The following is a 22,781-nucleotide window of genomic DNA, read 5'->3' as shown; positions in this document are numbered from 1 at the left end:
CCTTTCCTTTCATGCTGTTGCGGGACACGGGCTTATTCTCCACCCTATACCTCGGCTTTCTCCTACCAAACAGGCCTGGCACTGGTCCCGCCGAGCACTTGCCCTGGGTGTGACTTTGGCAGGAACGTTCATGTCCCTCATGTCCAAATCTGCCAGACGGTGTACAGTGTTTACCTCTGTTCCCTCTAGCTATGGGCAAGGGGCCATTGCCCCCAAGAGAGCTTCGATGAACATAGGTCCATGTCAACACAGGAAGCTGTTGGTACTGGGTCAGAGCTGGTGCCATAAATAGTGTGTGGATGAATGGATAAAGGGAATAAAGAATGAACAGATGGATGGATCACATGAACCGTAAGGGTGGGGAAGCCTCCAAACCTGAATGATAAGCTGTCTTGAAGTGTACCCAGCTGCCCACGCGGGGTGGCTGCTCTGGGCTTGATGGCTCGGCCAGGTGAGCCCCCCTGCTGTCCTGCCCCGGCTCCTGCGGTCCCCCCACCCCTCCTCACCTTGGGAGCTACGCACAGCATGAGGTGCGTGTGTGCACTGGCTGCTTCTGTCTCTGATTGCCCTTTCAGACTCCGTCCCCAGGTGTTTCTTCAGACACTGTAGCCGCTAAATTTCTCCCCAGAGCCTTTCCCTCTTACTTTCCAAGTAAAACAAAACAGGCGTGATTTTATACCTGGTCCTGCTCAAATGGAATATTTTCTAGATGCCTCTTACTAGGAGACCTTTTCAGACCCCAGTTTCTAAGTCACTGGTAGAAGTGAGCTCTGCACTGAGGTTCCCTGTGGTCTGACACATGCACAGTGAGCGAAGCGGCACTGCTTGGTCCAAGGACCATTTGTCTTCCCAGATACTTTGGATGACAAATACCCACGTTTCGGACCAGATGGTCTTCTCTGTAAACACACGGAAACACACTTCCCACTATGGAAGCAATCACACCTGGTGATTGAGGAGTGATTTTGCACGTCATTGTCCACCCCACTGAAGTCTGCTAGGGGATTTGTCACCAGGTAATGATCAGTCCCTGAGGATGCTTTGCAGGAGGCGTTTGTCCTGGGGAGTTTCTGGGCATCAGCTTCAAGCTTCCAAAGCCTGATTTCATCAGTGTAAAGAGTAGTTTCATCTCTGAAAGACGCCAAGCTTACCAGAAATGGGCTCATTTAACTAACAAGCCTTCTCACGAAGGACACTGGACCCTGACAGAGGCACGGTTCCCTATGTGACAATTTAAAGATCAAAAACTGACCTTCCATTCCCCAAACCTGCTCACCTGGCCTTTCCATCTTAGTCAACAGCACGCCATCCATCCAGTGGCCATGATAGAAGCTTCTAGTCTTGTTCTGACTCTTGTGTTTCTCTTAACCTCATATCCAATCCATCACTGTACCCTTTTCACTCAAATCTGAGCATATTTCTTCAACAGGGATTGGTAAGCTTTCTTTGCAAAGGACAGATGTTTAGGCTTTGCTGGATATGCGACTTCTGGGGGCCACTCCCATCTGCTGCTGCCGCAGTGGATCAGCCACAGACAGCAAGCAAATAGAGGAGTGTGGCTGCGTTCCAATAAAACTTTATTTTCAAAAGTGGGGAGAGGGCCACATTTGATGGTAGGCTGTGATTTCATGTTTTTGTCTTTGTATTGCAGACATGTGATGTGTTCTCACGGACTTTCCTAGACAACGCTGGAACTAGTGTTCTTCAAATTATTTACAATGTGGCTGTGAATCCAGTTGGTTCTACTGCCTCATGAATCCTGCCTTTTCAAGTTTTCTATTTCTTCCTGGGTCAATTTTGGTAATTTGTGTTTTGCTATAAAATTCGTTATTTTTTTGAAATGCACTACAATAGAGTTATATGTGATATTCCATTTTCATTATTTAATCTTACCTCTGCCTCCAGAGGTTTTTAGTTTTTGTCCTTTCTAAAAATATAGATTCTCATAGTATATTCTTATGTTTAAATATTATATATTTTGGAATATGCATTATGAGCCTTGTTTTAATATTAAATTCTGCTATTCATAAACTCGTAATTTAAAATATTGGGGTAATTCTTCAGATTACAGAACTTCATTTGTTATTTGTTTCATTATTACTTATTGTCTGTCTGCTTCATTTCTTACTTCTGAAACTAATGCATTTTGAATATCTTGTTTCTTTTTATATTAACTATAATAGTGCCCTTTCCCCATTTATTCTTATGTAAATTCTCTAATTGATATTTCAATCATTGATGTGTTTTATTTTTTTCAGTATCAAAACTCCCTTCAAAGTTGGAGAAAAATGTGATAAGCCACTCTCTTTGGAGTTTATATTAATATTGCTTAACCTGTGCATAGGACTCTTAATCTCTTATCCTGTTTCCAACTAAGTCATTCTAAATTTCAGACAGAGGGCTACAAGGCTTTCAGCCATGATATAGAACTCCCTCTATTATAGTTATTTCTGTCAATTCACTGGGAGATTGGGAGAGTAGCTGCCCCCCTGGGCTTTGGCTACTATCCTAATGCTAGGCTTATTTATAACCAGTATAATCATTCTCAAGACTGCACAAAAATCCTTCAATACACCCACCTCTCTTTCTGGTTTCCTGGTTCTGGACAATCCTGCAGGTCTCATCACAGGATGAGAAAACCCTCCTCTCTGCTCAGCCCCTGGAACCAGCCACCCCACCTCAGGGCCAAGGAGCACACATGCTCTACTTCCAGAACCCACCTAACACCCCCCCCCCCAGCACCGCATCTTGGGGCCAAGGACACACGTGCTCTCCTTCTAGAACCCACCTATCACCCCCCCCAGCACCGCATCTTGGGGCCAAGGACACAGTGCTCTCCTTCTAGAACCCACCTAGCACCGCCCCCCTCCAGCACCGTGTCTCGGGGCCAAGAACACACGTGCTCTCCTTCCAGAACCCACCTAGCACTGGCCCCAGCACCACCTCTCGGGGCCAAGAACACACGTGCTCTCCTTCCAGAACCCACCTAGTACCGCCCCAAGCACTGCGTCTCTGGGCCAAGAAGCACACGTGCTCTCTTTTCAGAACCCACCTAGCACCCCCCCCCCCCCCAGCACCGCGTCTTGGGGCCAAGAACACATGTGCTCTTCTTCCAGAACCCACCTAGCACCGACCCCCCCAGCACCGTGTCCCGGGGCCAAGAACACACGTGCTCTCCTTCCAGAACCCACCTAGTACCGCCCCAAGCACTGCGTCTCTGGGCCAAGAAGCACATGTGCTCTTTCCAGAACCCACCTAGCACTGGCCCCAGCACCACCTCTGGGGGCCAAGAACACACGTGTTCTCCTTCCAGAACCCACCTAGCACCCCCCCGACCCGAACTCATGCGCCCTCCCCACCCCCGGCCGCACACCCGGCTCCCCCGCAGACCCGTGAGCCGTGCTGGCGTTTGCAGGCGAGGCCTGTCCGGGTGCTCCTGTCCCTGGTCCGGGGGATGTCAGGCTCGCTGGTAGCGGGCCGGCCTGGAGTGTTTGCGATGCTGCGGCAGTGCTGGGCGTGCGAGGCGAGCGGGGGCCTAGAGCGGCGGGGCTGTCCCTCGTCCAGACTCCCCCAGGACGGTCGTGCCGTGTGGGGGGCTGGCCCGACTTACAGACCAGGTGTGGGAGCTGTGAAATGACAGCGCGCCCCCTCCCCACCCGGAAGGCTGTGGCCCCTCTGCTCCTGCCCCGGGAGCCACGCCCCAACCCAGGAGGCCCCTCAGGCCTCAGTGGCCCCCTTGGCCAGAGGCAGTTTAGAATACTCTCTTGTCAAATAATCCTTGGTGTTTAACTGAAATGTTAGCTCAGCAGAATAACCGTGGGATCCGCCTGGACCGCAGGCGGACCTTGGCCCCTTGGGTTTGCATCCAGGTACATCTTTGTGCCTCCAATCATTTCAGCCCCTCCAATAAATCCATTTTCCTCTAGCTCGCCAATGACTTGCCAAATCTGATAGGAACTTGAATACAAAATGCCACAAAACTTCACACTGTCAGCCAGCTAGCTCCTTCTTCTCCTTGTGGAGACAGCTAGCAAACAAAACCCAGAAGATCCAGTTTCATGTATACTGGGCTCTGGGGAAATCATGCTTGGTTTTCCAGGCCTTGGGTGTGATTTAAAACATTCACATTGCTATTTTAGTCAGTGACTATTCTGAACTTCCTTCAGCACTTACATCTCTCACAGACATGGTGAGCACATTTTGTGAACTAAATATAGGGAATTTCTAACAGAATTTTGGGCACTTTTTGATGTAAGAATTCCCAGAACATTTGGCAATTCAGAAAAAGAATTGAAACCTGTACAATTCCGGATACCAAAGACCGCTTCCGTGAGCTACCTCCCTTTTCTTGTTATACACACACCTGCACACACACACTAATACCTCTACACAGGTACCGTATGGGACGTACGTGTGAACGTTATATGTGCATGCACGCACAGTGTATTTCTAGGAATTAGATACAATAATTGTTCCTGGGAGAGTTTTTATTTAAACACTATGAAATTCCTAACACGAGACAACATGTCACCTTTCCTTGCCTTTTTGGTAACTTGGAGTTCCTGCCTGGGTTCACATGCAGCAGTTGCACAGGGGTGAGGTACCCGCTGGCTGAGTTGCAGTCCTTACCAGCTTGCTCCCGTCGTTGGGCTATTGATTACCTAGAGCTTATGTAATAAATTGCCACACACTGGGTGACACAAAACAGCAGATCTACATTTTCCCACCTTCCTGGGCTCATGGTCCTACCCCTATCTTCATGCGTGTTCGCAAGAGCAACCCAAATTTTAAAATCCAATTATATCTCTTTCTTGTGGATACAGTATACCTCAAATTTATCATTCTCACACCCTCATTTATGACTGTTTTGCCTTTTAACTAATTCCCTCTCAAGTGCCTTTAAATAACTCATTCTGGTGCAAACTGTCTTCATTGACAGAAAACCGTGCTTTATCTCAGAATCAGACCAATGTGCTCCTCCCACAGCATGTCCTGAGTCCCAGGGCCTTTCACGATGTCCTCAAAACGGCCCCTTCCTTTACACCACAGCACACAAAGTCAGAATTTCTCCAATCTTTAAAATTTTCAGTTTTCTGTGTAAATTTTAGTTCAAATCATGAGTCCTTAGAAATTTTTAAATAGAAATTAAAAAAAAAAAAACATAGTGGATGGAATTGGGAGGAGGCTTGAATTTCTGTGCAAGAGAGGAAATGTCTATGTTATTTATCTTGGCTTCTCCCTTTGAAGTTCTGCCTCTTGCCTACCACTGATAAACACAGACTCCCTCATGGGGAGACCAGGAGCCATGCCCTGTCAGCTACCTTGCTCTCATAACTTGCTTTTTGAGACAAGGCCCCACCCCCATTCCCTCCACAACTTCACACAGGGTTGGCCTGCAAGCTTTACAGGTGGTAATGGACACACACACACATGCACACACAGCACAGCAGACAGCACCCACAGAGACAGGACCGTGTCCATCCTTGAGGCACCAGTGGACTTATGATGACGAGTCCCACCCCATCTTTCTGTTCAATCTTACTTGATGTCTGAATTCATGCTGAGGGTCCAGAACTATGCAAAATGCTAAGACATGTCAGGTTTGTGATATATCACCTCCACTTTGAAGAGTCATTTTTTCAACAAATGCTCATCAAATACCGCTGCAAACTCTGTGCACCCTAGCAGGGGGAACCTGAGGCTCAGAAGGGTCACACAGCCAGTTTGTGGCTCAGCCTATGTGGGAACCCAAGCCTGTCAATGTCCAAAGCCTGTGTGTGGCGGGCGGGGGGCGGGGGGGGAGGGAGACCCAGAGATGTTACAGGGAAAAGTTTGTTTAAAAATACGACTAGCGAGATCATTCTGTTTTCGGTTTTCAGAGGAACAGAAACACCTTGAGAGAAGCGGGCTTGCCGACAGTAAAACATGGTCCGTGCTTAGACAAATTTAGATGTTCTCTTTCGCATTTTGAAACAAATGTGGTACAGACCAAGCTACACCTTCACCACTAACACAAGATGGTGAATAGGAGATACAGACTGTCGGGGGGAAGTTTCTGGTATCATAGAATCAGGGTGGAGTGGGGCCGGGTTGTCCTGATCTGACCCCTGCAGGGGGCCAGTGGGCAGACCTGAACGAGACTCCTCGGCGCTCTGTCTTCATGCCTCCAACAGGGACAGAACAATGCCTACCTCTGGACCACTGTGAAGCACTAAACAAGACTTTTGTGTTCCTTAAAATCAATGTATAGCATTTTCATTCATAAGAAGGAGAGCTAATGTTTATTCTGCAGTTGTAATGTGAACAAATCATGCTAAGCACTTTTTTTAAAGGTTTCATTTGAGACACACAGAGAGAGAGAACACAAGCAGGAGGAGGGGCAGAGTAGAGGGAGAAGCAGACTCCCTTCTGAGCAGAGAGCCCAACGTGGGGCTCGATCCCAGGACCCCAAGATCATGATCTGAGCGGAAGGCAGACCCTTCATGGACTGAGCCACCCAGGTGCCCCATGCTGAGCACTTGATATGCATGATGTCATCTCTTCCAGGCACCTCAGGAGGTACATGCATTTTTATCCCCATTTTCTAAATGGAAAAAACTGAGGTTTAGGATGATAAAGTGACTTATCCAAAGGAATATAATTAATAATGTGGCAAGGCAGGTGAATTCATGAACCCAACACCCATGTTCTTGACACTTTCTAAAAATGATAGCTTATAATAAAAAGCAAAGAATTTTAAATTTGGATGACACTAAGGTTGGTAAACATGTAAATAGGTATTGAAGCCAGATTAAATCAACACATAAATTATGATATTAAAGTTCTCCAAAGATTTCCCTTGACCCCACCGCTTACCACTTGTTTTGTCTAGGCCTGGTTCTTGAAAAACATATATGGTTATATTTATTTTCATTGTGAATTCCATTTTATGGTCACAGATGTACTCAGAAAAATGGTTTCTGTTGCGACCAGTAAGATTAGCCTTATCATTATAATCTCATCTTTTATTCCTGTGAAATTCTAAACTTGATCCGGAAATCTGTCCTCCATCATTTACAGAGGCAAATTCCCTCTATTTAAAACTGCAACTGAAAATTCTCAGTGTCTTCAGAAATTTCTCTCAGTCCTTGGGGGCAGGGGTGGTTAAGACAACTTCTACTCTCCTGCTCATGTGATAGAAGCACACACCCACGATGGCTTTATTGGCCCCAGGCAGCTCTTGATCGACACAGGAAGTGGATAAGCGTGAGAGGGGCAGTGGACACACACAGAATCCAAGTCCATCAGAAAGAAGACATTGAACAAAAGCGAGCAAAACAGAAACAGAAAACTACAAGCCTCGACCAGCCAGAGGCGCCATCTGCCACAACCAAAAATGGCCGGTTCCTTAGGCCTCATGCTGTGACATCTGTCATTATCTGGGTGGCTAACTTCAAACAGTTCCTCTTGAAATTGTGAGAAGGAGTTAAAACCCCTGGGCCTGACACAGCTGGCCTCCCACATATAGGTCCCCTCACTCACTTGGACCCCATCCCTATTTCCCATCGCCAAGCCCATTCTCAGCGCACTCAGAACCAGTGCTTCATTCATGGGTGAACGCCACACTGCTCTTCCGCACCTTCCATGCTGGTGGTTGCTATGTAAATGCTTGCTGAATGAAGGAATCATTTACAGACAACCGGGAATATGGACATAGCCTTTGAGTACCTGTTTGTGGAAGGTGCACTTCTGGCTTAATCCTCACAGAATCCTGGAAAGACACTTATTGTTAGTTTTATGATAAAAACAAGGTCATTGAGGTTGAGATGAAGCAACTTGCCTGATGGGAAATAAACAGTAACTATGGCCTCTGAAGCCAGGTGATGGTCAGCTCAGCACCATAGCTCCGTGCTCTGTAGTTAGAACACAAAGCCTCAGCATGAGGGTGTAACAGGAACGGAGACGGCAGATTGTGCATGTGTGTGTGTATGTGTGTGTGTGCATAGTGTGTGTGTGTGCAACAAGAGATGCCCACATATCTGATAAATATAAGAATAGTTTTGACTACCGTTAATTATCACAGAAACATACATGATAACCCCAGTGTTACCTGTGTACAGTTAGAGCAGGATGGTTGGATGAAGGACAGATGACACCACATGTTGGGGAGGACATGGAGCACTGAAACTGCCACATGTTGCCAGGGGCTGTATAAACTGGTATAGCTGGTTTGGAAAAGTGTTTGGTCATATCTACAAAAGACACGCATGCACACACACTTGCATCCCTTAAGAGTTGGTCACACTGGCGGTTACTCCCAGGTGCCTACCTGTGAAGGGGCCTAAGCTGTCTTCTCTGGTGCTGTAAATGTTCTGTATCACGGGTGGTGTCACGCAGTTGTACACACAGGAAGGAAATGACTGAACTCTACACTTGAGATTTGTGGTCATTACTTTATGTGAATCAAACTTCAATATAAAGTGAATAGTAAAATTAAAAAGGAAATGCACTTTTATTCAGTTGCCATAAAATGGAGATGTAAAATATATATAGGACAATTGGAGCACAATACTTACACTTTATTATATTTTTATATTTCTCTACATCATAATACATTTTTCTTCAGAGTATCTCATCTTAGGTATATGCCACAACTTATTTTAATAATTCTTGGGTATTTAGGCTACTTCCAATATTTTGTTTTCATATTTTGTCTAAATAAACAGTTGATCAATTGTTAACTTTTGTTAAGAAATTTTGGTATTTGTGCTTATTCTTTTGGTAAAATTCCTATAAGTGAAATTTCTGGGTAAATGGTAGGAAGCATAATAAAGCTTTTCTAATGCATTTTAAATGTCCTTCTTGAAACTTTGTGCTAATTTATGCTCTAGCACTATAAGCCTTGCCATCTTCTGATTATGGAGACACCATTCATTCATCTCTGTCTCTGTTTCTGTCCTGTGTCCCTACTCTCAACTTCCTCTCTTGAGTTTTAGATATCACAAGTAATGTCATGTATTCACTCCACCCAAGTTGATATCAGTAATGTTCTCTACTTTTCCCGCTAGGCTATTAGTTGATATCCAATCACCTGAATAGTTTCTCCAGCTGTCACCCCAACTGTGGGCATGACATCGCCATTTTCTCTTCTTCCCTTGGCCCTGTATTGCCACTAGAAAGTAACATCCAGTGCACTGCGACTTTGAGAAGTAACCAGTGTGATCGCTCACTCTGTTCTACTTCAGAGTGAGAGATTCTTTTCATATGGAATCATTTTAGTGAATAAACAGGGTGGGAAATATAAGTCATAAGCTATGACTGACCAATATATATATTTTTCAAGCAAACATTTATAACTTTTATCAATGAGAAAAAATATATATATATATTTTTGCAAAAGTCCAGCAGCTGGGGGCTCCTGGGTGGTACAGTCGGTTAAGCATCCAACTCTTGGTCTCAGCTCAGGTTGTGATCCTGGGATCATGAGATCGAGCCCCACATTGGGCTCTGCGCTCAGTGTGGAGTCTGCTTGTGATTCTCTCTCTCTCTCCTTCTGCCCCTCCCTCTCCTGCTCTCTCTCTCTCTCTCTCAATTGAATAAATAAGTCTTTAAAAAAAGAAAAATTCCAGCAGCTGTCACATTGTTATATTTTCTGGGGAAACACTTCTTACAATATACCCTTGAATGCACCCCCAGTTATGAATAAGTATCCTGGCAAGTCCATGAACTTCTAAACTATAGAATACACTAAGATTTTGTATAGAAAACAAAGGTTTATTTTTTTTCTTATAGGCCATATCTAATTAGTGAGTTCCTTGAAGTGACTAAAGCAGTGTTTTCAAAAAATATTTTGGTGCAGAATTCAGAAAGGATCCTCAGGCAGAGCATGACCACAGACCAGCCATGCCTGACAAGGTAGAGTATGGAAAGGGGCGGGAAAGTATTTGTTTGGTGACCTCTTCCAACATTACATCAGCCTGGAAACGGTTCAGGAGGCTCCATCAATAACCCCAACCAAATAAAAATCTTTTAATGCTTACATAAAATAGCCAGCTGAGAGTCACAGGGCATGTCCATACCAACAGAGTAAGCAATACATCAGAGTAAGCAGAGATTTACCTGTCAGTTCCCCGTATCCTGTGTTATATTAGGGAAAAGCAGAAATAGACTTTCTTCTGAGAGGAAAATCTCTCAGTCATTTGGAGAAACAGGACACCTGGAAGAGAAATCAATGGGCACAAAATGCACATGTTTGTTACATACTTGGATTTCATACACTGGATATTTAAGTCTTGTAAGTAATTAAGCAAAATAGAATATATTAAAATTCATCCTCACTTCCATTTTGCTTTGAATATAGTTTCTGGGAATTGATCTTCAAAATAATTATTCCTAAACATTGATATTAATCAACTTAGAGCTTCAACAATATCTGAGAATAGTAAAGATAAAATAAGTTAGATTTGAAATTTCTTCTAGATTTCACTGTCTTCTGTAAAATATTCAATCTTTACAGTAGATGTTCTTTATTTCTTTATTTTGAAAGCAATTTCTCAATTTTTTCTTAGCATGAATGTTTCATGCAAGGAAAGCCAGTGATGTAAACCAGCCACATTGGTGTTGTTGCCACTCTCCCCAGGATGCTGACTCAGATTCAGCATCTGAATTCTGTGCGGGAATCATGTCAGACAATGAGGACAATACTGTCAGACAGTATTGAGGACAATACTGATGGTGACGGCTTTGAAGATGTGGAGGAGGATGAAGGACCAGGTGACTTGGAAAATGCCGAGGAGAAAGGCCAAGAGAACGTTGAGATCCTCTGCTCTGGACAGCAACCACAGACAAACCAGAAGCAAATCACCACACTGTATGTGACCAAGTATAAGTGAGCCCACATGCTGGGTACCCGAGCGTCCAGATCACAATGTGTGCCCCCATGACGGTGGAGCTGGAGGGCGAGACAGGTCCCTTGCTCATTGCCAGGAAAGATCCCGAGGCCAAAAAAATCCACATCCTCATTCGCAACTACCTACCAGAGGGGAAGTCTGAAGACTGTGGGGTAGGTGGGCTTATCATGACTGACTGAGCCGAAATCATCTTCCTGACTGTGCCTCACCCCAGTTTCTATTTTCACATTCTTTATACGTGTAAATAATAAACTTTTCAACCTTTTTTTAAAAAAAGGGCACAACGAGACTCAAGGCTACTCTTCAGAGGGGAAGCATTTCTAAGGAAGAAAAATAGCATTGATACAGCCAAATCATTTTTGATTGGGATGAAGATGAAGAACACACTTTTACAGTTCTCCCTGAAAATAATCCACTGTTTCCCAACAACCTCCATGCTGGAGCATCCACCATGAGAACCATCCTGGGTGGGCCCTACTCTAGGCTAGTTATACATTCAGTGTTGATTGAACATATACCATGCACCAGTGTATAGAGAAAAAGGAGGATAAGGTGCAGCTCTGGCCTCTGGGAGCCTCAATATAAACACAGAAGAGGAAAAGTAAGTAAATACAAATAATAAATAGGCTAATAAAGACATCAGCAGAATACAGTGGGAGCCCAAAGGAAGAAGTAAAAACAGCTGGAGAACTCAGAGACTAGTAACTGATGCTAAATCCTAGCTGGACTTTCATTAAAGAAAGACAGCTAAAAACAGCACCAGAGGGATATTTTTCTAACCCTGGAGATAGAATTAAAGTGGTCTTGGTGTTGGGGCAGAGCAAGATGGCAGAGGAGTAGAAGACCTGGATTTCGTCTGGTCTCAGGAATTCAGCTGAATAGGGATCAAACCATTCTGAACACCTACAAACTCAACAGGAGATCGAAGAAAAGAATAGCAACAACTCTCTGACAGAAAAGCAACCACCTTCTGGAAGGTAGGACGTGTGGAGAAGTGAATCCGAGGTGATACTCGGGAGGATAGATGGCGGGGGAGGGGGCCTCCATTGGCCGCTTCTGCAAGTGATAGAGCAAGGGAGCACAAAATCGGAACTTTTAGAAGTTGGATCCGCTGAGGGGCATCGCTCCAGTGGCTAAGTGGGGGGTGGTACCCTCGCGGGACAGTGTGGTCCTAGGACCCTTGGGGTCACAGAAAGACCAGGGGTGCCTGAGTGCGGCAGAGCTCCCAGGTATTCAGAGTGGGGAAGCTGGCTGCAGAGACAGAGCCAAGGAGCGGGCTCTCAGCTCAGGGTGGCCATAAACCGTGATCCGCAGCACAGTCGGGCCACTGCTCCTCCAGCAGGGACCCAACAAGCGGCAGAGCCGGGGAGACTCCCCTTCCTCCCCTAGGAGGAGCAGTGCGGGAGCGCACCACAGGGATCTGCTGGGTTTGGAGACTCCACACTGAGTTGGGTGCCAGAGATAGAAACACGTGGTCACGGGCCGGGTGAGCACGGAGTGTGGCCAGAGACCGGGGAGATGGGAGTGATTGACTGCTTTTCTCTGGGGGCTCACTGAGGAGTGGTGCCCCGATTTCTCAGCTCCTACGGGGTGGAGATTGGGAGGACGCCATTTTCACTCTCGTCCTCCAAAGCTGTACGGAAAGCTTGCAGGGAACAAAAGCTCCTGAGAGCAAACCCAAGCAGATTGCTTAGCCCTGACCGACAAGGGTGGGGCAATTCAGCCTCCCGCAAAGATATTTGGGAACCACGGCAACAGGCCCCTCCCCCAGAAGATCGGCAAGAACAGCCAGCCAAGACCAACTTTATCGATCAATGAGAACGGGAGAACTCCAGCGCTAGGGGAATACTGCACATAGAATTCATGGCTTTTATACCATGATTCTTTAGTCTTTCAAAGTTAATTTTTTAACTCTTTTTTTTTTTGAATTTTTCTTTTTCCCTTTTACAGCCATCTTATTAATCCCCTTTTTAAAAAACATTTTTATTTTTCATTTTTGGAGTCATATTCTATCCATTCATAGTAGTTACCCTTATTTTTGGCATATATATATATATATATATATATATATATATATATATATATATAAGTTGTTCTCTCTGTAAAATTTTGAGATATAGTTTCTTCTAACAGATCAAAATATACCCTAAATCTCTAGTGTATGGCTTTGTTCTAATCTCCTGCCTGATCACGTTCTCTCCCCCCTTTATATTTTTTTAATCCTCTTCATTCTTTTTTCAAACAAATTCTTATCTTATCAAATCCTTTTATTAAATTTTTTATAATTTTCATCTTTACAGTCATATTCCATCCTTTCATCGTATCAACCCTTATTTTGTACATATATAAGTCTTTCTTTCTTTAAAATTTTGGGAGGCACTCTCTTCTAACAGACCAAAATACACCCAAAATCTAGTGTGTGGCATGATCTATGCACCAGCCTGATCATATTTGATTATATTCTGTTTTTGTTTGTTTTTATCTTTTTCTTTTTCTTTTTTCTATCTTTCCCCTTTTTCCCCACTGGCTTCAGGTCTTTTCTGATTTGCTTAGAGTATATTTTCTAGGGAGGAGTTACCCTGTTAGCATTTTGTTCTCTCATTCATCTATTCTCCTCTGGCCAAAATCACAAGATGGAAAAAATCACCTCAACAAAAAGAACAAGAGGTAGTACCGGTTGACAGGGACCTACTCAATACAGACATTCGGATGATGTTAGACCTAGAGATCAGAACCATGATTTTAAAGATACTAGCTGGGCTTGATAAAAGCATGGAAGTTAATAGAGAAAACTTTCTGGAGAAATAAAAGTACTAAAATCTTTAAATCTGGTTTGTAGACTGCAAATCTAGGTAACTTAGAAAACAATGAACTGATTATAGGGAAGTAGTATAAATAATGAGTTATGTTGTATTCCTTTTGTTTGAAACTATAAACGCCTGCATAAAATGCCAAGTGCTTCGTGTGGATTAGTCAATTATAATGTATCGCACTCTGCTTACAAATGGACAACCAAGACTAAGGAAGGGGAAGGTGCTCACCTAACGTCACAGAGCACACAGGTAACTGCAGGTCCAGCACTGTGCATAGCCATTGTGTTGCTGACTGGAGCAACAGGGTCTCTTCAAGACCCAGAACTTCTGAAGATCTCCACTCTGGTGGCCACAGGCAGCCACCCCCAGGCAGGACACTTTGCATGAAGACTATGTGCAGTTAAAAAGCAATCTAAAGTGGCGCCTGGGTGGCTCAGTCACTGGGCGTCTGCCTTCAGCTCGGGTCATGATCCCAGGGTCCTGGGATGGAGCCCCGAATTGGGATCCCTGCTCTGAGGGAAGCATGCTTTTCCACTCCCTGCTTGTGTTCCTGCTCTTGCTATCTCTCTCTCCGTCAAATAAATAAATAAAATCTTTTTTTTAAGCAATCTAGACCCAGCAGATTCAGGAAAACCTCTTCACCTACCCCTCAACTGCCTAAATGAATTTAGATGGTGGACCAGGTCCCAGATGGGAGCTGTCACCATGGTCATGACTTGTGATGTGAACTGGGTGGTGGACAGGGAGGAACCTGGCAGGGGCTGTGGGATCACAGTCCTCTCTGTGCCCCATTGCTCCTGAGAGGCCATGAAAACTCTATTTCATCTCCCTGTGCATTGTATCCCTTCCCTCTGAAGTCTCAGATGCCTATCCCCCTTACTTAGTCCAGAATAACATACATACCTCCTTCTGCCAACTGTCTTTGGAATTGCCATGTCTGTGTCCCTTTTTTACACATGCTGTCATGTAGAAATTCATTATCCCATTTCCCATATTAAAAAAGTTGAGGCTCAGAGTTCATAGAACTTACCCAGGATCAAATAAAAAGTGACAGAGCTAGATCTGAACCCAGGGGCAGGCACCTGTTACACCCAGCTCTGGCACATGGGTGTGTTGAGAGACAAGACTATGGAATTTAGTTCCACACTTAGTAGGAATACAAACTTAGACCCATCCTCCTTGATGGCAGGGGAGCAGGGTAACGTCAAGATTTTTGCACACAGGGTGGGAAATGCTGAAAAGCTGGATCCTTGGCCAGAGTCAAGGCACACAAGGTAAAACTGAAAGCCAGAGAAAAAAATATTGATCTCAGGTTGGGAAGTAACCAGGAGCAGCTGTGGGGCCCTGAATGGAAGAATGAAGGTCATAAAGATCTTGATCCATTTGGAAGGGCTCTTGGAGATTACTTACTATTGTGATTTAAATGTTTGTCCCAAACACTTATTAGGTAGTAATTATTTAGAGCTTCCAAAATGATATTAGGATAAAGAGCTTTTTAAGCAAATCATGTATTGTTTTACAGAGACGAAATTGAGACATGCATTATGCAAAGTCTACAGAAACACGTCAGGTCAAAGTTAAGTAACTGAACATGGTCAACCAGTTAGAAACTAATTGCCAATAAGTCAATGTTCAGAACCAATGGTTGTTCTACTTCAGGCCCCAGCTATTTTACTCAGTCAAGATCTGCTACAACAATCTAAAAGAGTTTTCTGGAGTTAGCAAACAGTTAAATTTTAGCAAGCCTTTACTTATTTGTCTCAAAATTCAAAGGAATCTAATAACTTTATAGATGGAAAATTACAAATCTCACCCATGAAAGATAACGTAACTTAATTTGTTTTATGGCCAGCTAGATTTTGTTGTGCTGCCATGTTTCTGATGCACACACAGGATGAGGGTGAAGATTAACAGGTGGAGGTTCAGGGCAGGGGAGAAAAGTGATTGATTAAGGTTTGAACAGTCTGACTCTGACACCGGTGACCCCCCTGCACGCACACCGCTTGGGGAGAGAAGAGGGAGGGAGAGGAAAAGTGCAGTTTTGTGAGCACCCACAGGCCCAGCATCTGCAGGAGTGCACACAAGCACAGACACGTGGGCCTCTGAGTGCCAGGGGAAAGAGCAACAATTGTGCTCCCAAATCATGCTTTCCCAAACAAAGAGATAAAGATGCTATTGGGGGGAAGACAAAATGTAAACAGTTTACCTCACATGCCAACCAGACGTTGGAACAAGAACTCCCTACTAAGTCAATAGACCCATTCCCATAAAGGAACCAGTTCAGTTATCCCCCAAATAAAGACAACTAACATAGGCATTACCATGATGCTTTAAGACGACAAACACCGTGCGAGTAAACAAGGACATGTATTTGTGTTCATGTAGGAAAGGAACAAGAAAACAAAAAGAAAACCTTCTGAGCTTCCCTGTCCTGACTTGGCAGTGTCCCCCAGAGGCTGGCCTAGTGCCACGTGCTGGATTTCAAGCAGCACCAGCCGCCATGGGCCAAGTAGAATAACCATGGCCATGAGGTCCAACTCTGTTATCTGTCACTACTATTCCTGCATTCACTGCATTTTGTCCCATGGACAGTTGAGCTCTGGGATTTGGTTTATAATTTAAAGTTCAAGTTTGAGTGTAAGAGGCTACCTCCTTTAGAAGTGTAGCTTGGAAAGTCCAGTAGTGACATCAAGAAATTTGTGAGCATGTGTTAATTATTTACAAATGTCAGAGCAAATAAATCCTCCAAAGGGATCACAGGGTTCCTTAATGTCTGTATTTTTTCCACCTGTCTTCTTGCAAAGATTTATGTACTCTTCTAAATTTTAAGAAGCATGGTTCCTTGTATAGTCCTTGCCTGCTTCTAATATTTAGTTAAAAAATTCAAATGGGTATATTACTATCAACCTTACAGAATTTCAAATGATTATAAGACAATACTATGAACATTTGTATGCCAATAAATTAGATAACCCTGATGAAGTGGTGGAAAATTCATAGAAACACACAAATTATTGACTCTGAATCAGGAAGAGACACAAATCTGAACAAACCTATAACAAGTAAAGAGATTAATTCAGTAATCAAAATTTCCCAATGAAGGAAAACCTGAGACCCAATGTCTTCACTGGCTGATTCTACCAAATATTTAAAGAGAATTAAAATCAACCCTTGTTAAACTTCTTCCAAAATATGCATGAAGAGAGACACTTACCAACTCCTTCTAGGGGGCTAGCACTACCCTGATGCCAAAGCCAGACAGAGACAATACAAGAAACAACTGACCAGTATCCCTTATGAATGTGGGCTCAGATAAACTCAACAGAATACCAGCAACCAGAATCCAACCATCCATTAAAATACAAGTGGGCAGATTGGATATATCCTAGCAATGGTTCAACATAGGAAAACCAATAGATGTAATGCACTATAGTAATAAAGGTGGGGGGGGAGCACACAATCAGCTCAATCGATAAAGAAAAAATTTTGGAAAAATTCAGCAGAAAGTGGAATATACATACAATGGAATATCACTCAACCTTCATAAGGAACACCCGCTACAGCATACAGGAGCCTTAAGGACATTATGCCTGTGAGATAAGCCCGTCAGAGAAGGACAAGCACCCTATAATCTCATTTATATGAAAGACATAAAGTCAATAAACTCAGAGACAGAGAGTAGCTGGTGGCATCAGAGGCTGAGGAAGGGGGTAGAGTGTCAGTTTGGGAAAATATAAAATTTCTGGAGATGGCTGGCTGGTGGAGATGGTTGCACAACAATGTGAATGTACTTATGCAATACTGTACTCATGAAAGGTTAAATGATATACTTTATGTGATGCACATTTTTCTACAGTAAAAAATACAGCACAGAAACTGCTGCTGGTGATCACATGCACAAGGGCCTGTGGTAGAACACTGCCAGGACCAGGGATCCCAACTCTGTGAGATAAGACAGGATCTGGGCCTGGGAACCAGTCTGAAGGAGGTGTCAGTATGCACGGCACATAGTCCCCAGCATTGCTAGGTGAGCACAGACACCAATCCTCTGCCAACCCCAAGGCTTTTTTCTCCTCTTCTGAACCATTCCTAACAAGAAAGGGACAAAGTCTTGACACTGGTGCTTCTGCGGGGTCTTTCCCTCAGATCCTCTCCCAAAGATCACAACTCGTGTGTCTATGCTTTGGTTAAAAGAGGCGATGCTGAGCCAGAGGCTGGCTATGCTGAGAGAAGCAGCAATTCTTGTCCAAAGCCCCAGAACCTCATATTCAGACTGGGATGGTCCTGTTCCTTTCTCCAGGTGGTGTGCACCTGGTCTCCACCCGCTTCCACATGGGCTCCACGACACCAGCCAACCTGCAAAATGCACCCTGCAGGAGGCCTGCAGAGAGACCCCGGAGCAGCTCACGGGCTCACCTCACTGCTCAGCCCAGAGCTTGTCTTCCTTCTCCCTGGTATGTGCTTGTGTGTGTGCTGTGTGTGTGCATGCTGTGTGTGCACATTTATTTAATACTCACACAAACCATGTGGTAGATCCCTACGATGAGGAAGCTCATCCTCAGAGAAGTCCTGCTTCTGTCAGGAATAATATAAGCTCACAAGTTGCAAAAATTCAAGCCCAGGTAAAAATGAGTCCAAATCCTCTGCGCTCACCCTAAACCATGCAGTATATGATGTTCTTCCCTCCACATTATCAATAACCGAATGTTTTGTGATCCAAGAACAAAGAGCTTGTCATATCAGGCCTGTTGAAGGTGACTTCATCCTTACACATGTATATTTACTATTTACTATATATATTTAAATACACACATATTTAATCTGATGATTATTTGGGTGAGTATCAGGCATGGAATAGACTAAGATTATGTGCTTTCATCAGCATTTTATAAACTTTATTTTATATTGTTTATGTGGTTGGAAATTATGTGAAACTAGCCTTTTAAAGTGTTCATTGTTTTCACAGCTTATCAAATCAGCTCAGCAACACCGAAGACATAGTTATTGGAAAACCAGCTGAAAAGAGGCTGGACCAGGGGCTTCCAAGGGAGCTCAAGGCAGGGAGGTCAGTGAGGTTCTGCGCCTCGCTGAGAGACCGAAAACGAAGGGAAGGACCAGCCTCATCCTGGCTACCCAGCAGCCAACAGCCCAACTAAGCATTGGGAAGAAAGGCATTTTTAAGTTCAATGCTATTTAGCTTTTTAGCATTCAAAGCATTTGAAGCCTTCAAAGCATTTGAAGGCTTGGCCACAGGTATTGAATTTTAGACGATTTTCAAACCTAAGTGTTTGAAAATGAAATCTGTTTTCCCGTGATAAGATTCAGTGGGCGATTTTGTAAATAATATCTCAGGGGCTGAATTCCTCCCACATCAAACACAATGTTTCCCACCTCATCATCTGGACTGTCTTTAAGAAATCCCACTATCAGTTTATAAATTTCTCAGCTAGCCCACTGAAACAATGAGTCAAATTCAACAATTCTTCCCTATGTGGTGAGAAGAACCACTGGGTATGATTGAGTTCAGAAAGTACCTGTCCCCTCAGCTCTCTGGTCTTCTAAATATGTACGGAAGAAGTAACAAGCCCACTTGCATGAAAGATCTATTTAAAAACAATAATGACAGAGTAATTTGTAAGAAAATTCATTTTTGGCACAGAACACGGATTTCAGCTGCTGAGGGACAAGATGGCAGAAGTGGTATGCATTGTCCCTGCGGCGGGTCAGGGATTAGCAGCAGGAGCACAGGTTGCTGATCATGGCCAAGCACACAGGGGCTGGGGCAAGGGCACCAGTGCCTTCATGGGCTCCCTCCTGCAGGAGCGAGAGAGCGGTCAGCACTCTGCAGGGTCTCTAGGGACAGCAGAGGTGTGAGGACAGCTTCCATGGTGCGGAGACCTTTAGATCAGACTGATAGGGCTTGTTTTCCTTACTGATATGTTTAGGCTTAGTTTACCCTTTCTGACTCGCATTTATACCAAAGTGTAACACACTTCAGTAAACTGACAAATACGTTATAATTTGATTTAGTGCCCAAAGTGAACACACCCATGCCGTCCAGTCCTGCTCAGAACACCTGAATGCTGCACCCGTCACTGGAGGTAAGACCCGCCCTTACTTAACACCACAGCTTACGGTTCACACCTCTTAGAGGTGATGTGTGTGTATTTTACATGCACGCGTGCTTCTGTGTGCATGTGTGTGTGGCTTGTCTTATGTAGCAGTATGTCTGTGATATTCGTATGTGTTGTGTACGAGGTTGGTGTTTGTGCCACATACTAGGTTATTGTATAAATACATCACAACAGTAAGGAAGAGACTCTCAAAATCAAACAAGACAAAATGCATGAGGGCAGCCCCCATCCTGCTCCCTGCTTCTATGGGTCTGACTACTTCACACACCTTGTCCGGTGGAATCATTCAGTGTTTACCCTCCCATGACTGGCTTATAGAAGACCTTACATTTCATCCATGTTATTAAAAACATGGCAGGATTTCCTTCTGTTTACAGCTGAATTCTAACCCACTGGGAGAGTATGCACTGCATTCTCTTTGTCCATCCATGCATCGCTGAACATTAGCTTGGCCGCTGTGAATATTGCTGCTCTGGAAATGGGAGTGCGGGTGCCTCTTTGAGATCCTGAACTTAATTCTGATAAACACCCCGAGGTGGGATTGCTGGATCATGTGATGGGTCTACTCAAATTTCCTGAGGCCCCTCCACACTGTTGTTCACAGCGTTTGCACGCTGATGGATATATTCCCATCAACTGTGCACAAAGGGTCTGATTTCTCCACATTGTCGACAACACATACTTTAAAAAATAATAGCCATCTTAACTGCTGTGAGGTGATATCTCATTGTGCTTTTGATTTCCAGTACCCTCATGATTAATGATGTTGAGCATCTTTTAATATATTTCTTGGACATTTATATGCCTTCTTTGGAGAAACGCCTTTCAAGTCTTTGCCCACTTTTTAATCAGGCTACTTGTTTTTGCTGTCAAGCTGTAGGTGTTCCTTATATATTTTGGAGATCAGCCCCTTATCAAATACGTGGTTTGCAAATATTCTGTCCCACTTTGTAAGTTGCCTTTTCACTGGGTTGCTTGTTTCTGTCATTGTGGTTTTCATTTTCATTTTCCCAAGGGCTAATGGGATTGAGCAACTTTTCATATACTTATTGGCCATTTGAGACTCCCTGTTGTAAATTGCCCATTCATGTATTTTGCATCTTTTGAAAGTCTTCCTATTTGTAGACATTAGTATTATTATCACTGTAACGATCCCTGATAGTTATGTGTGTTGCAAATATTCTCTCATCCCCTGTGAAACTCTTAATAGGGTCTGTGATAAATAGAAATTCCTTTTCCTTTATCATCAGAGCTTTTCTTTAATCCTGTTTAAGAATTTTTTTGCTACCCCAGTAACAAAGGAGAATATCTACAAGCTGTCTTCTAGAAGCTGGGTTGTTTCGCCTTCATGTCTAGATTCACAGTACATCTAGATTTGAGTGTTGCACCAAGTGCTCCCAGTCGATCCAGCACCACTCACTAAAAAGACTTTCCCATTGTCACATCACACCACTTTTGTCTTAAATCGGGTCTCTGTACAAATCTTGATATTGGGTAAGTGTACACTCATCTTCACTCTTTGTCGGGATTCCCTGCTCCTCTTGGTCCTTTCTGTTTCCATGTAAATTTTAGGTTACTGAGGGTCTTGTCACCAAACAAACAAAAAGTACCTGCTCTGATTTAGGGAGAAATCTTATTCTCAGTATATCACTTCCTCCGTCCCAAAAAATAGCATATCCGTCCATGCAGCTAGGTCTCCATTCACTTCTTTCATTAATGTTTTAATAGTTTTGGTGTAAAGGCCTTATGCATACTTACACATGCTTTCCAGGTATATGATGACTTTTGATATAATGACTATGGTAAATGGTATCATTTTATTTTTTAGTTTTCTTTTCTCATATATACGTGCACTTGATGGTCCCCTTTGCACAGAAGGCCCTCTGCACCCAGCTTCCCCACCAGGCATCGCTGGTGACCATGGTGATGGGGAGCCATGCCTTTGCTCAGTGAGCCCTGCTCTCCTTTCCCCACCGTCTGCCCATCGTGCTGGCCGAGCCCTCCACCTGTGAGCCACAGACCTCCAAGTGGGCTCAGGGAGGCAGCCCCTAGAGGCCGGCCCCCTGCAGGGACTGCTTCCTGTTGGATGGCCAGAAACTGGAGGCCTCATGCCCACTAGGCTGCTCCCAGTAATCACACCGTGGATGTCTTGACTTGTGTATCCATCACTGTAATTTCATGTAAAACATCATTCCTGACAAAACCAGTCATTTACAGCCAAAAAGTAATCTTGAACCCACTGATCCTACCATGTACCCTGTTACTTGAGTGACCCTGAAATCTATCATCCGAAACAGGGCAGTTTTGAACACAAAAGAGGTTGCTACTAGTAATTATTTATGAAGAAATATGTAAACCAGCATGTTCCGTGCTGACCAGGATATGTGGCTGTCCTATTTATTTCTCACAAACACCTGGCACTCTGGGCTGGTGAAACTCGTATTGATGAAAACGCCCGATTGCACCATCATGCCTAAAGGGCGCTGATGTCTCAGGAGATTGGACTGTTGTCTGACACCTGTCCTCTACCGCCGACTATGGTGTTGCTGCTTCTTCTAGCCCTACAACATACGGGCCTGGGCTCCCTGAGGAGGGAGGCAGACCCGTCATTGCTACACCCAATAATCCACAAAACTGCCCTTCTGTTCTCACAGGTTGTGACCTGCTTGCCTGTAGCTTCTGTCTTTAGTTAAAAAAAGTACTAAATACTCACTGCAAGATTTTAAGATGATCGTGGAATATTTAATAAGGAGATCTTAATACAAAAATATGGAAATGAAATTCAAACTATATTCAAATATCAAAGTCAAAGCCAAATAAGAAATGTAATAGTCTCTTTAAAATTCCAAATTCGAATACAATATTTCTAAGCTTCTATTTAAAGAAATAAATGGATATCTACTTATTCTTCAATCTGCATTCCTACTATCTGACTTCGTATCTCC

At 43.9% G+C, this 22,781-nt stretch overlaps 1 pseudogene; it reads left to right on the top strand.

Moving 5' to 3' along the window:
* The first annotated feature begins 10,670 nt into the window (after positions 1 to 10,670).
* On the top strand, positions 10,671 to 11,068 carry LOC113937467 (annotated as a pseudogene).
* The last annotated feature ends 11,713 nt before the right edge of the window (positions 11,069 to 22,781 follow it).

This window comes from Zalophus californianus, chromosome 8, assembly GCF_009762305.2.
Source record: "Zalophus californianus isolate mZalCal1 chromosome 8, mZalCal1.pri.v2, whole genome shotgun sequence".
Lineage (NCBI taxonomy): Eukaryota > Metazoa > Chordata > Mammalia > Carnivora > Otariidae > Zalophus > Zalophus californianus.
The sequence above is the reverse complement of the archived record's forward strand: the minus strand, read 5'-3'. Positions and strand labels throughout refer to the sequence as shown.